Raw genomic sequence first — 12,206 nt, forward strand, 5'->3', positions numbered from 1 at the left:
TGTTTGTGTTTGTCCACCTCCTCCTCCATGCAGACGTTCAACGAGCTGTTCAACTCCCAGAAGACAGAGGCTGACATCCTCAGCATCGTCTCCAAGACGAGGAGTTTGAACAGGTCAAGGTGAGAGTTCACAGGTCACACCGTGAGGTCACTCATCACACATTATAGACTACTGCAGGACACCTGCTCAACAGTATAGCAAGGTCTTGATATAGTTTAGTACCCAGGTGGAAGTGCTCCTGACTGTGTGTGTGTGTGTGTGTGTGTGTGTGTGTGTGTGTGTGTGTGTGTGTGTGTTTTTCAAGGTGCGTGATGAGGAGATGGAGGAACTAGAACAGATGCTGTGTAACTACTGTGAGCTGCCTGCTGCAGGCGGAGTGGAGAACGGATACGGCAAGATCAGCATCCTACTGCAGACCTACATCGGCCGGAGAGGTGGACAGCTTCTCCCTCATCTCAGACCTGTCCTACGTAGCACAGGTGGGTTACAGGCACAGCACCACACACAGCACCACACACATACTACACACAGCACCACACACAGCACCACACACACACAGCACCACACACAGCACCACACACAGCACCACACACACACTACACACACAGCACCACACACACACTACACACAGCACCACACACACAGCACCACACACACACTACACACAGCACCACACACACAGCACCACGCACACACTACACACAGCACCACACACACAGCACCACACACATACTACACACAGCACCACACACAGCACCACACACATACTACACACAGCACCACACACACACTACACACAGCACCACACACACAGCACCACACACACACTACACACAGCACCACACACACAGCACCACACACACACTACACACAGCACCACACATATGCTACACACAGCACCACACACAGCACCACACACATACCACACACAGCACCACACACATACTACACACAGCACCACACACAGCACCACACACACACTACACACATATGCTCTCTCTCCATCTGTTTCTCACATATACACACACACTCATACAAACTGAACCATACCTGAATAAACTTCAACTTGTGTACATACTCTGCTTCACCCCCAAACTGAGCTAGCCTAGCCCCTCTGAGGGGTTCAGCTCTACCCCTGTGTCCCCTGCTAGGCCGCAGCCCCTGCCAAGACTTCCCCTTCCCTCAGCCAGCAGCATATGGCGTCCACATCCTAGAGCAGACTGTTGTACTGATAGGGGTTTAGAAATGGTGTCTTAACTAATCATATAGTACACATCCATAAACTGGTTTCCTGTTTGTACCAGCATCTCCATCGTTTCAGAGGGATCATGAGGCTTTCATGAACTGTCACAGTTAATCTGCCATGCCGGCATCTCTGCATTATGCTCTTTATGAAAATCAAATGCTTTGATATATCTGATGGAATGTAATATGTTTGGCTGGTGCATATTTCACAATGACTGATAGCCTGGAATCTTTTTTACATTTGTAGTTTTTTTTCTCCCCGCATCCCATCGCCTCTTCCCATCCCCTCTTCCCATCCCCTCTTCCCATCCCCTCTGCTGAACCCATCTATCCATGGTTTCCGCGGTAACTGATTCCATGTGGCTGAATATTTGGAATTGTTCACAGCAAATTCCCTCTTTGCTCCTATTTCGCCCGATTTCAGATGTTCAGCCGGTTTGGATTGCTGTGGCCGGGAGGCAGGCAGCCATAGTGGAATAGAGGGGATCTGATGGTTAATCCAGACTGAGGACTGATAGGTCCTGCTCCCGCATGATACTGCCACTACACACCAACAGAGACACACACACACACACACACACACACACACACACACACACACACACACACACACACACACACACACACACACACACACACACACACACACACACACACACACACACACACACACACACACACAAGCACAGAGATAAAGTTGCATACATACAGATATGTGCGCACACTCACAAACACTGGCAGACTCACCATCTCTCTCTCTCTCTCTCACACACACACACACACACACACACACACACACACACACACACACACACACACACACACACACACACACACACACACACACACACACAGACACAGACACAGACACATACAGACACACACAAAAAACACACTCTCTCACTCTACCAGGGGCTAACTCCCTGTCTCTCATGCATACCCACACACTCCTCAATGGCTTTAGCAACTGGATGATAGATAGAGCTGTTCTGCAGGCCGGTGCACTTGACCGCAGGACACCAGGAGTTCTCCTGAGAGAGTAGATTATTGTACATGAGCGCTGAGAGACCTGAGACCACAGTTCACCTGTGTTTACTGCATGCTCTTAAAGACACATGCACACAAAATAACTGGAGGAGGAAGGCAGCTTAATCATGAAGTTAGTCAATCTCAATAATCTCCCTGGTTGGAACTATGCTGGTGCTGTGACTCGGACTGTGAGGCCTGATGTGTTTTGGCTGTTGGTTGTTATTTGGAGTATGAGTGTAGGCTCAGTAAGGGTGTGAGTGTAGGGTCAGTAAGAGTGTAAGTGTAGGCTCCGTAAGGGTGTGAGTGTAGGCTCAGTAAGGGTGTGAGTGTAGGCTCAGTAAGTGTGTGAGTGTAGGCTCAGTAAGGGTGTGAGTGTAGGCTCAGTAAGGGTGTGAGTGTAGGGTCAGTAAGGGTGTCAGTGTAGGCTCAGTAAGGGTGTGAGTGTAGGCTCAGTAAGGGTGTGAGTGTAGGCTCAGTAAGGGTGTGAGTGTAGGCTCAGTAAGGGTGTGAGTGTAGGCTCAGTAAGGGTGTAAGTGTAGGGTTTTCTCTCCAGAGGGTTTGATGTAGGAGTGCGGTTGCCCTAGTGGCCTTTTAACCAGCAGCAGACCAACATCTGGCCCAGCTGGTGTTTCTGTGTCTCTACCTATCTATATGCCTGTCTCTATGTCTGCCTGCCTGTCTCTGTCCATCCTCCCACTCAACCACATGTCCCGGACAGAAGCAGATCTGACCAATCTATCACAGATAGCAGCCTTGCCCCGACTTATCCATCACAACAGAGCCAGGCCCAACAAATCAATCCCAGCACGGCCAATCCATCATGTCATTAACACCTGCCCAAATCAATAAGAGCCCAGCCACGTCAAATCTGACCAGTTTATCAGCGAGCAGCGCCAACCACCTGACCCATCTGTCAGGACAGACATGAGCAATTCATCATCGCACAGCCAGGCCTGACCCATGTTTCAGAACAGAGCCTGATCATACCAGTCCCGCGGCTCTCGATCAGACATGATTAATCGTCCTACATCTTGATGGATTATTTCAGTCTCTGCATGACTCTCTCTGTCCTGCTGTACCCATTGTAGAACACTGCTCTAAGTCTGGCTGTAGCCTGTGTGTTTTTACACCTGCTGTAATACACTACTCCAATTGTGACTGTCCTTGTTTTTCTACTATAGAATGCCACTCAAATTGTAACTGTGTGTGTATTTCGTCCCTGTGTAGAACGCAGCTCGTATCGTCAGGGCTCTGTTTGAGATTGCTCTGAGGAAACGCTGGCCTGCCATGACCTACCGCCTGCTCAACCTGTGTAAAGTGATAGACAAGTGTCTGTGGGGCTTCACTCACCCCCTGAGACAGTTCTCCATCCTGCCTCACAACGTGCTGGCCCGTCTGGAGGAGAAGAAACTGTGGACAAACTGAAAGATATGCAGAAGGACGAGATAGGTGAGACGATACTGGGCCAGGTGTGGTTCACTACCAAATTAGACACAATTCTATTGTGTTCTGTAGATGTGTGTGTGTGTGTGTGTGTGTGTGTGTGTGTGTGTGTGTGTGTGTGTGTGTGAGAGAGTATGCGCTCGCTCGCGCAGCGTGCTATACCTCTCCCCTCTCTCTCTGTGTCCCAGGTCACATGCTCCACCATGTGAACATCGGGTTGAAGGTGAAGCAGTGTGTCCACCCTTCCATACTGATGGAGGCCACCATCCAACCAATCACACGCACCGTGTTCAGGATCCGCCTCCAGATCACCCCCGACTTCCAGTGGCACGACCAGGTAACCATGTCGACCTCACCTAGGATCACCTCGATGTCTCTCGCTCTCTCTCTCTCCCTCACACACACACAGTACACAAACAGTAGGCATTATCAGAGCACTCTTTAAGTGTGTCTAAATGCTGTTAACAGTAGAAATGTGTTAGTGTGAAGTGTCAGTAGTCTGTCAGTATGGAGCTGTCCTCTCCACCAATGGCCCTGCTCCTTTCCTCCTCCAGCCAGTGGTAGATTAATAAGTGAAAAGTGGGAATCTCGCTGCTGTTCTACCTCTGTAGCTTCTGAAAATAAACGAGGTGGAGCAGCCAGCTGCTGAAACAACCCTGCAGCGTCTGATTCCCATCACTGTGTTTCCCTCCTCGTCACAGACTTTACCTCTGGAAGTGTACTGGTTGAGGGCTCTTCTTTTCTTTTGATGGTTAAAATGAAGGTTTATTTAAAGGGGAGATGGCTGATTCTAGATCAGTGTTTAGGTGCATCACCTTCTTGTACTATTATCCTGCGGCTTTAATACTACATGTGAGTGAGGCTATAGAATCTCTATGGAGATTGGAGAATGTCATTGAGGCAGATGACTCCTGTAGTTTGTGAGGGAGTCAGGGTGGAATAGGAGGCCCGCTGTAGCCAGGCTGTGTATGAAGATGAATGTTTGTGTGATTAGCGATGCATGCTCTGCTCATGGGAGAGTTGTAATGGGACACCCCCAGCTTAGCCAGTGATCCCTGCTGCATATGTACACACGCCTTGCCGCGCAAGCTAGCCACGACACATGTAGAGACACATGAGATCTCCTTCTCCCTAACTCTAACCCAAGCCACAGACTCCAGGATCATGACTCATTCTAATAGGGAGTTGGATGTCGTTTTCTAATATTAATGTGTGGTTCCCCACTCCCTTTAGTGTTTTTCTAATTTGGGGTCATCTGAATGTTGTGTATTTATCATGAGTAGGACCCAGAATTGTTCCTGGTTCAGGTCACATGGTTGGGAATAACTCCTAGCCCTAATCAAGAGTAGTGTCCCTGATATCTTTAGACATTTACACAAGAGGGCTAGGGACCAAGCCAGAAGATGACATTATAGCTGTTGTTTTAGTGTGTTTGTCTGTGCAAACTGGACTGTCTCCTCTCTCCATGTGTCATAAAGCAGTCTCCTGGACCTGTGGTCTGTTAGCCAGCCAGCAGTTGTTTCCACAGCAGTGGAAAGGAATTAGCGTACAGTGTTCTACAGGGGGTCAGCGCCGAGCAGAGAAATGCACAGTACAGTGCACCTCCTACTGGGGAGAGAGGAGAGGATAGGGCTGATGTTTCTGTTTGGAGTCACCCCAAAACCCATTCCTGAACGTTTTACACACATACACACATACACACATGCACCACAACACACGCACCTACTAACAAATACACAAGTACATTGCTTTGTTTTGAATTGCTACTATCTGGTTAAACAACCTGGGAGTGCTCTGATCTTCTAATGCCACTGATTCTTCATGCTTCTGCCCTCCTCTCCTCTCCTCTGCCTCTCCTCTCCTCTCTCCTCTGCCTCTCCTCTCTCCTCTGCCTCTCTCCTCTGCCTCTCTCCTCTCTCCTCTGCCTCTCTCCTCTGCCTTTCTCCTCTGCCTTTCTCCTCTCTCCTCTGCCTCTCCTCTCTCCTCTGCCTCTCTTCTCCTCTCTCCTCTCTTAGTGTCATGGTTCAGTGGGAGAGGTCTGGTGGCTGTGGGTGGAGGACCCCATCATCTACCATTCAGAGTATCTGCTCCTACAGAAGAAATAGGTGGGTTTCTGGGTACCATTAACTTCTAGAATGTGTCTGAGAGCCACTCCTGTGTTCCCTTCGGGCAAAGGTTGCCCCTAACTACAGATCTAGGATCAGATTACCTGACCCATAATCCTAACCTTAACCATTACGGGTATGGAATATATCTGACCCTGTATCAGTGGATATGGTTGAGCCTAGTCTTTCTTACCTTGTGTGTGTTTTCCCCACAGACGCTGTGTCAGACCGCTGGCTGGGCTCAGAGGCTGTCTGCATTATCAACTTCCAACACCTCATCCTGCCTGAGAGACATCCCCCACATACTGGTACTGTACAACAGACTCACACGCACAGACAGACCAACCCTCAGAGGTGTACAGATGAAACAACATACTTCACACATACACCTTTCTTTGTCTTTTTTTCCTTGACAAAGCATACATTGTCTCAATGTTGCCCTGTGGATTCTCAGAGCTGCTGGACCTGCAGCCGTTGCCCATCACCGCCCTGGGGAACCCGGAGTACGAGAGTCTGTACAAGTTCACCCACTTCAATCCCATCCAGACACAGATCTACCACACCGACACCAACGTCCTGCTGGGGGCGCCAACGGGCTCCGGTAAAACCATCGCTGCCGAGTTGGCCATGTTCCGAGTCTTCAACCAGTACCCTACCTCCAAGCTCTGTCTGCCCTCCTTCACTCTATCTCTCTCTCTTTTTCTCTTTCTATGTCGCTATACATTTCTCTCTGTTTATATCCTTGCTCTGTGTGTGTTCTCAGGTGGTGTACATTGCCCCTCTGAAAGCTCTGGTCAGGGAGAGGATTGAGGACTGGAAGATCAGGATAGAGGAAAAACTGGGGAAGAAGTGAGAGAGACGTGGTTATAACCATGGCATTTCTGTTGCATTCACATCTCCCAACACCATCAGCTGTGGTATATCCATCCATCCATCCATCCATCCATCCATCCATCCATCCATCCATCCATCCATCTATCCATCCATCTATTGTCTCTTTCTTGCTCTCTCCCTCCTTCCCACTCTCCTCGTCCCTTTTTTGTTGTGGAGCTGACAGGTGATGTGACTCCAGACATGCGGGCCATCGCCGCGGCCGACCTTATCGTGACCACGGTGGAGAAGTGGGACGGCGTGAGTCGCTAAAGGCAGAACCGCAGCTACGTCCAGAAAGTAGCCATACTCATCATCGTTGAGATCCACCTGCTAGGTACCACAGACGAGTTCTATCTAGAAGCATATATAGAGATATTTAATATCTATGGGTATGGTTCTTGCCTCACAAACCCCATGAAATCAAAACTTTTACCCTCATACAAACAGAATGTTCTATAGAGCCTAAACTTTAACCCTCATAAACCCTCATACAAACAGAACGTTCTATAGAGCCTAAACTTTTACCGTCATAAATCCTCATACAAACAGAATGTTCTATAGAGCCTAAACTTTTACCTTCATAAATCCTCATACAAACAGAACGTTCTATAGAGCCTTAACTTTAACCCTCATAAATCCTCATACAAACAGAACGTTCTATAGAGCCTAAACTTTAACCCTCATAAATTCTCATACAAACAGAACGTTCTATAGAGCCTAAACGTTTACCTTCATAAATCCTCATACAAACAGAACGTTCTATAGAGCCTTAACTTTAACCCTCATAAACCCTCATACAAACAGAACGTTCTATAGAGCCTAAACTTTAACCCTCATAAACCCTCATACAAACAGAACGTTCTATAGAGCCTTAACTTTAACCCTCATAAACCCTCATACAAACAGAACGTTCTATAGAGCCTTAACTTTAACCCTCATAAACCCTCATGCAAACAGAACGTTCTATAGAGCCTTAACTTTAACCCTCATAAATCCTCATACAAACAGAACGTTCTATAGAGCCTTAACGTTAACCCTCATAAACCCTCATACAAACAGAACGTTCTATAGAGCCTAAACTTTAACCCTCATAAATCCTCATACAAACAGAACGTTCTATAGAGCCTTAACTTTAACCCTCATAAACCCTCATACAAACAGAACGTTCTATAGAGCCTTAACTTTAACCCTCATAAACCCTCATACAAACAGAACGTTCTATAGAGCCTTAACTTTAACCCTCATAAACCCTCATACAAACAGAACGTTCTATAGAGCCTTAACTTTAACCCTCATAAATCCTCATACAAACAGAATGTTCTATAGAGCCTAAACTTTAACCTTCATAAACCCTCATACAAACAGAACGTTCTATAGAGCCTTAACTTTAACCATCACACAAACAACATTCTTATATAATTCTAAAGAGTTAATAATAATACAGCTCTCCATAGTGAAGTGCTTTGTCAAACTTTCTCACACTGGATTGTACCACTGTGTCTCACACTGGTCCATACCACTGTGCCTGTATCCCAGGGGAGGACAGAGGTCCTGTGCTGGAGGTCATAGTGTCCAGGACCAACTTCATCTCCTCCCACACCAACAAGACTGTCCGGTGGTGGGCCTGTCCACGGGTGAGCTCTCCATAGCAACCACATACTAGACACTACAAGCATCGTGAAACGCCGCTCCTGGTAGGAGTTGCACTTAGGCTCAGACCTAGTATCAGTTTCTTATCTGGATCAGGCATTACAACAGTGTTCTACCCTGATCACACCAAGACATCTCCTGAAGTTTAAACCAGCTCACCCTTTCACCTTTTGACCTCCTGTCCTGTGTTCAGATAGACTTCATGTCTCTCTCATCAATTTGTAATTGACATTGTTGTTCTCAAGCCAACCAGTAACCACATTTGTGGTGTTAGCCAGTGTTTTTTAGGGTTCATGTATCCGCCTCCCCTTTTCATATTTAATAAATGTATATAATAAGAGTTATTAGAATGATACTGCTGTTTTTGGCAGGGTATCTGTGTAATTGTTTTGACCACAGTATGGTAATGGTTTGGAGTTCTGTTTCTCTGGAGCCATGCTGGAGTTGCTCTGGTAATCAACAGAAATCACGGCACCAATGCGGACAGATGACTAGACAGTTTAATAATAATAATAATAGCAGTAATCATCTCAGAAGGGTATTTAATAACCTCCTTGTCCACCGCAGAGAGACATGGGAACTCCTGTATGCCTGCATGTCCAACATGACCCCAGTCACACATGAAAAGCACATGTAGACAGACACTCTTTACATTCACTTAGTATTTTATTTTTGAGATAAAATGTATATCTGATGAAAAACATTTTATATAACATTTATAAAGCATTCATAAGCATTTACAGCTGCTTATTACTGAAAGTTATAAAGTGTTACCATAACGTCATTTGTAATGCTTTTCAAACATTGTGCTGAAATTCCACCTGTATCCTACCATTCCAGTCTTCTCTGTGACGGTATTGGTTGTCTAAACGTTGTGTTACTGTTGCAGTGTCCCTGGCAGACAGATTGTCTGGTTATAAATCTGGCTGTTTAGACTGGGGACGGGAGGGACTGGGGATGTTGGCTGGGTTTAGATGCCCAATACATTATCCAGGCCTTTAGATATGTGTACACACGCGCCTGCCCTGCCTGGCCACTCCACACGCCACAATGCACTGCTGCCCTACCCAGCGAGCCTCTGAACACACCAGACAAAAAGCCCTCAGTTCCCTGTCCCTCTCCCCAGGACAAGGACAATGACAAACCTTTAGACACCCAGATGGGCCTTGCTTCCAGCTGGACTCACTTTATCTATCTATCACTCTCTGCCTCTCTCTCTCTCATTCTGGTTCTCTTTCATCCACTGTCTCTCTCTCTCTCCCTCTCTCTCTCTCTCTCTCTCTCTCTCACTGACTGACTGAGAGAAGACATTCATTCTCTTTCTATGGTTCTATATCCATATGGTTCTCTTTCATCCACTGTCTAACTCTCTCTCTTTGCCTCTCCCCCTTTCTTACAGGTGGGTTTGTTTAACTTCCGGCCCTCTGTGCGTCCCGTCCCATTGGAGTTTCACATCCACGGCTTCCCAGGACAGGCCAGCATGAACAAGCCTGTGTTCCAAGGTACAATATACCACAAAACTGCAACCACACTGTGCATCCCCCCTCTATATCGCTGTCTCAATATATATATATATCTCCCCCCTCCCCCCCAGCGATTCGCAGTCACTCTCCAGCCATGCCTGTTCTTATCGTTATGTCGTCGCGGCGACAGACTCATCTGACAGCTCTAGAGCTGATAGCCTTCCTGGCCACGGAGGACGACCCCAAACAGTGGCTGCACCAGGACAAGACTCAGGTGACCAGGCTTATACTTGCTACCTCCTAGTGGAACTAACCCTGGAATCAGAGCTGTGTACATCTACAGTATTTCTCTCTCGCTCGCTCGCTCTCTCTTAGTCTCTACCTCCTCTGACTGTTCCTCCAGTCTTGCTATTCCTCGTCCTCTGCTGCTTGTTGCTCTCTCCTTTCTCATCGTCTTCTTCCTCCTGATATTCTCTCTCTCTAAGCACTTGTTTTAGTGTAATTACAGAGGGAACTCAAACCAATTTCTACAGGAAACGCCTGTGTCATATCCCATTATTTTCTCTGCATACTTCAGGATTATTTCAAGATGAGAAAATGTGCTCTGATAGAAGATCGGCAGTAATTAACTTAACATGTGTGTCTGACATATAGGGGCCCATAAACAAGGAGAATTTCTTAAAATATAAACACACACACACTAGCTAATGCTCTCTCTCCTGCTATCTCTCTCACACACACACATTAAAAAACAGTAAAACAATGTATTTGCTCAGGCCTGCCAAACAGCGAGAGAGCTGAGCAGAGCTGTGTTGGATGTGGATACAGAGAGCAGAGCGATGTTGGATGTGGATACAGAGAGATGAGCTGTGTTGGATGTGGATACAGAGAGCAGAGCGGTGTTGGGTGTGGATACAGAGAGCTGAGCGGTGTTGGATGTGGATACAGAGGGCTGAGCAGAGCGGTGTTGGATGTGGATACAGAGAGCAGAGCGGTGTTGTGTGTGGATACAGAGAGCAGAGCGGTGTTGGATGTGGATACAGAGAGCAGAGCGGTGTTGTGTGTGGATACAGAGAGCAGAGCGGTGTTGTGTGTGGATACAGAGAGCAGAGCGGTGTTGGATGTGGATACAGAGCAGAGCGGTGTTGGATGTGGATACAGAGAGCAGAGCGGTGTTGGGTGTGGATACAGAGAGCTGAGCGGTGTTGGATGTGGATACAGAGAGCAGAGCGGTGTTGGATGTGGATACATAGAGCAGAGCGGTGTTGGATGTGGATACAGAGAGCAGAGCGGTGTTGGATGTGGATACAGAGAGCAGAGCGGTATTGGATGTGGATCCAGAGAGCATAGCGGTGTAGGATGTGGATACAGAGAGCTGAGCAGAGCGGTGTTGGTTGTGGATACAGAGAGCAGAGCGGTGTTGGATGTGGATACAGAGAGCTGAGCGGTGTTGGATGTGGATACAGAGAGCTGAGCGGTGTTGGATGTGGATACAGAGAGCTGAGCGGTGTTGGATGTGGATCCAGAGAGCAGAGCGGTGATGGATGTGGATACAGAGTGCTGAGCGGTGTTGGAAGTGGATACCGAGAGCAGAGCGGTGTTGTGTGTGGATACATAGAGCAGAGCCGTGTTGGGTGTGGATACAGAGAGCTGAGCGGTGTTGGATGTGGATACAGAGCGCAGAGCGGTGATGGATGTGGATACAGAGAGCAGAGCGGTGTTGGATGTGGATACAGAGAGCAGAGCGGTGTTGGATGTGGATACAGAGAGCAGAGCGGTGTTGGATGTGGATACAGAGAGCTGAGCGGTGTTGGATGTGGATACAGAGAGCAGAGCGGTGTTGGATGTGGATACAGAGAGCAGAGCGGTGTTGGATGTGGATACAGAGAGCAGAGCGGTGTTGGATGTGGATACAGAGAGCTGAGCGGTGTTGGATGTGGATACAGAGAGCAGAGCGGTGTTGGATGTGGATACAGAGAGCAGAGCGGTGTTGGATGTGGATACAGAGAGCTGAACGGTGTTGGATGTGTGTCTGGTGTATAATCCCTCAAATTGGGCCTTATGAAGTCACAGTAGGCTTGGCGTTGTAAAATATGGATATTAACATGTTTTATGGGGCTGCTCGCCTTTCACACCAAGCCTGTGGTCTGAGCGAAATATGGAGCTCTGACTGACTTCAAACCCCAACTCGTAAAATATACACACACGCACACACACACACACACACACACACACACACACACACACACACACACACACACACACACACACACACACACACACAGAGCAAAGAGTCCCTAGTACTGGATATATATATATTGTTTTTCATTTAACCTTTATTTAACTAGGCAAGTCAGTTAAGAACAACTTCTTATTTTCAATGACGGCCTAGGAACAG

The 12,206-nt window shown here is 47.5% G+C and overlaps 1 pseudogene across 1 annotated transcript in view; it reads left to right on the forward strand.

Annotated features, from left to right (window-relative positions):
* The window catches only part of LOC110503770 (activating signal cointegrator 1 complex subunit 3-like), a 198,517-nt pseudogene that overhangs the window by 155,447 nt on the left and 30,864 nt on the right, over window positions 1–12,206 (forward strand). Inside the window, exons 19-29 of the transcript XR_016494925.1 lie at window positions 34–119; window positions 305–479; window positions 3,502–3,723; window positions 3,906–4,054; window positions 5,733–5,826; window positions 5,987–6,130; window positions 6,277–6,489; window positions 6,880–6,957; window positions 8,232–8,329; window positions 9,745–9,847; window positions 9,940–10,082. The product of XR_016494925.1 is annotated as an activating signal cointegrator 1 complex subunit 3-like (transcript). The remainder of the gene's footprint in view (window positions 1–33; window positions 120–304; window positions 480–3,501; window positions 3,724–3,905; window positions 4,055–5,732; window positions 5,827–5,986; window positions 6,131–6,276; window positions 6,490–6,879; window positions 6,958–8,231; window positions 8,330–9,744; window positions 9,848–9,939; window positions 10,083–12,206) is intronic.

The sequence above is a fragment of the Oncorhynchus mykiss genome, chromosome 3, assembly GCF_057628025.1.
Source record: "Oncorhynchus mykiss isolate SJ-2025 chromosome 3, ASM5762802v1, whole genome shotgun sequence".
NCBI classification, from domain to species: domain Eukaryota; kingdom Metazoa; phylum Chordata; class Actinopteri; order Salmoniformes; family Salmonidae; genus Oncorhynchus; species Oncorhynchus mykiss.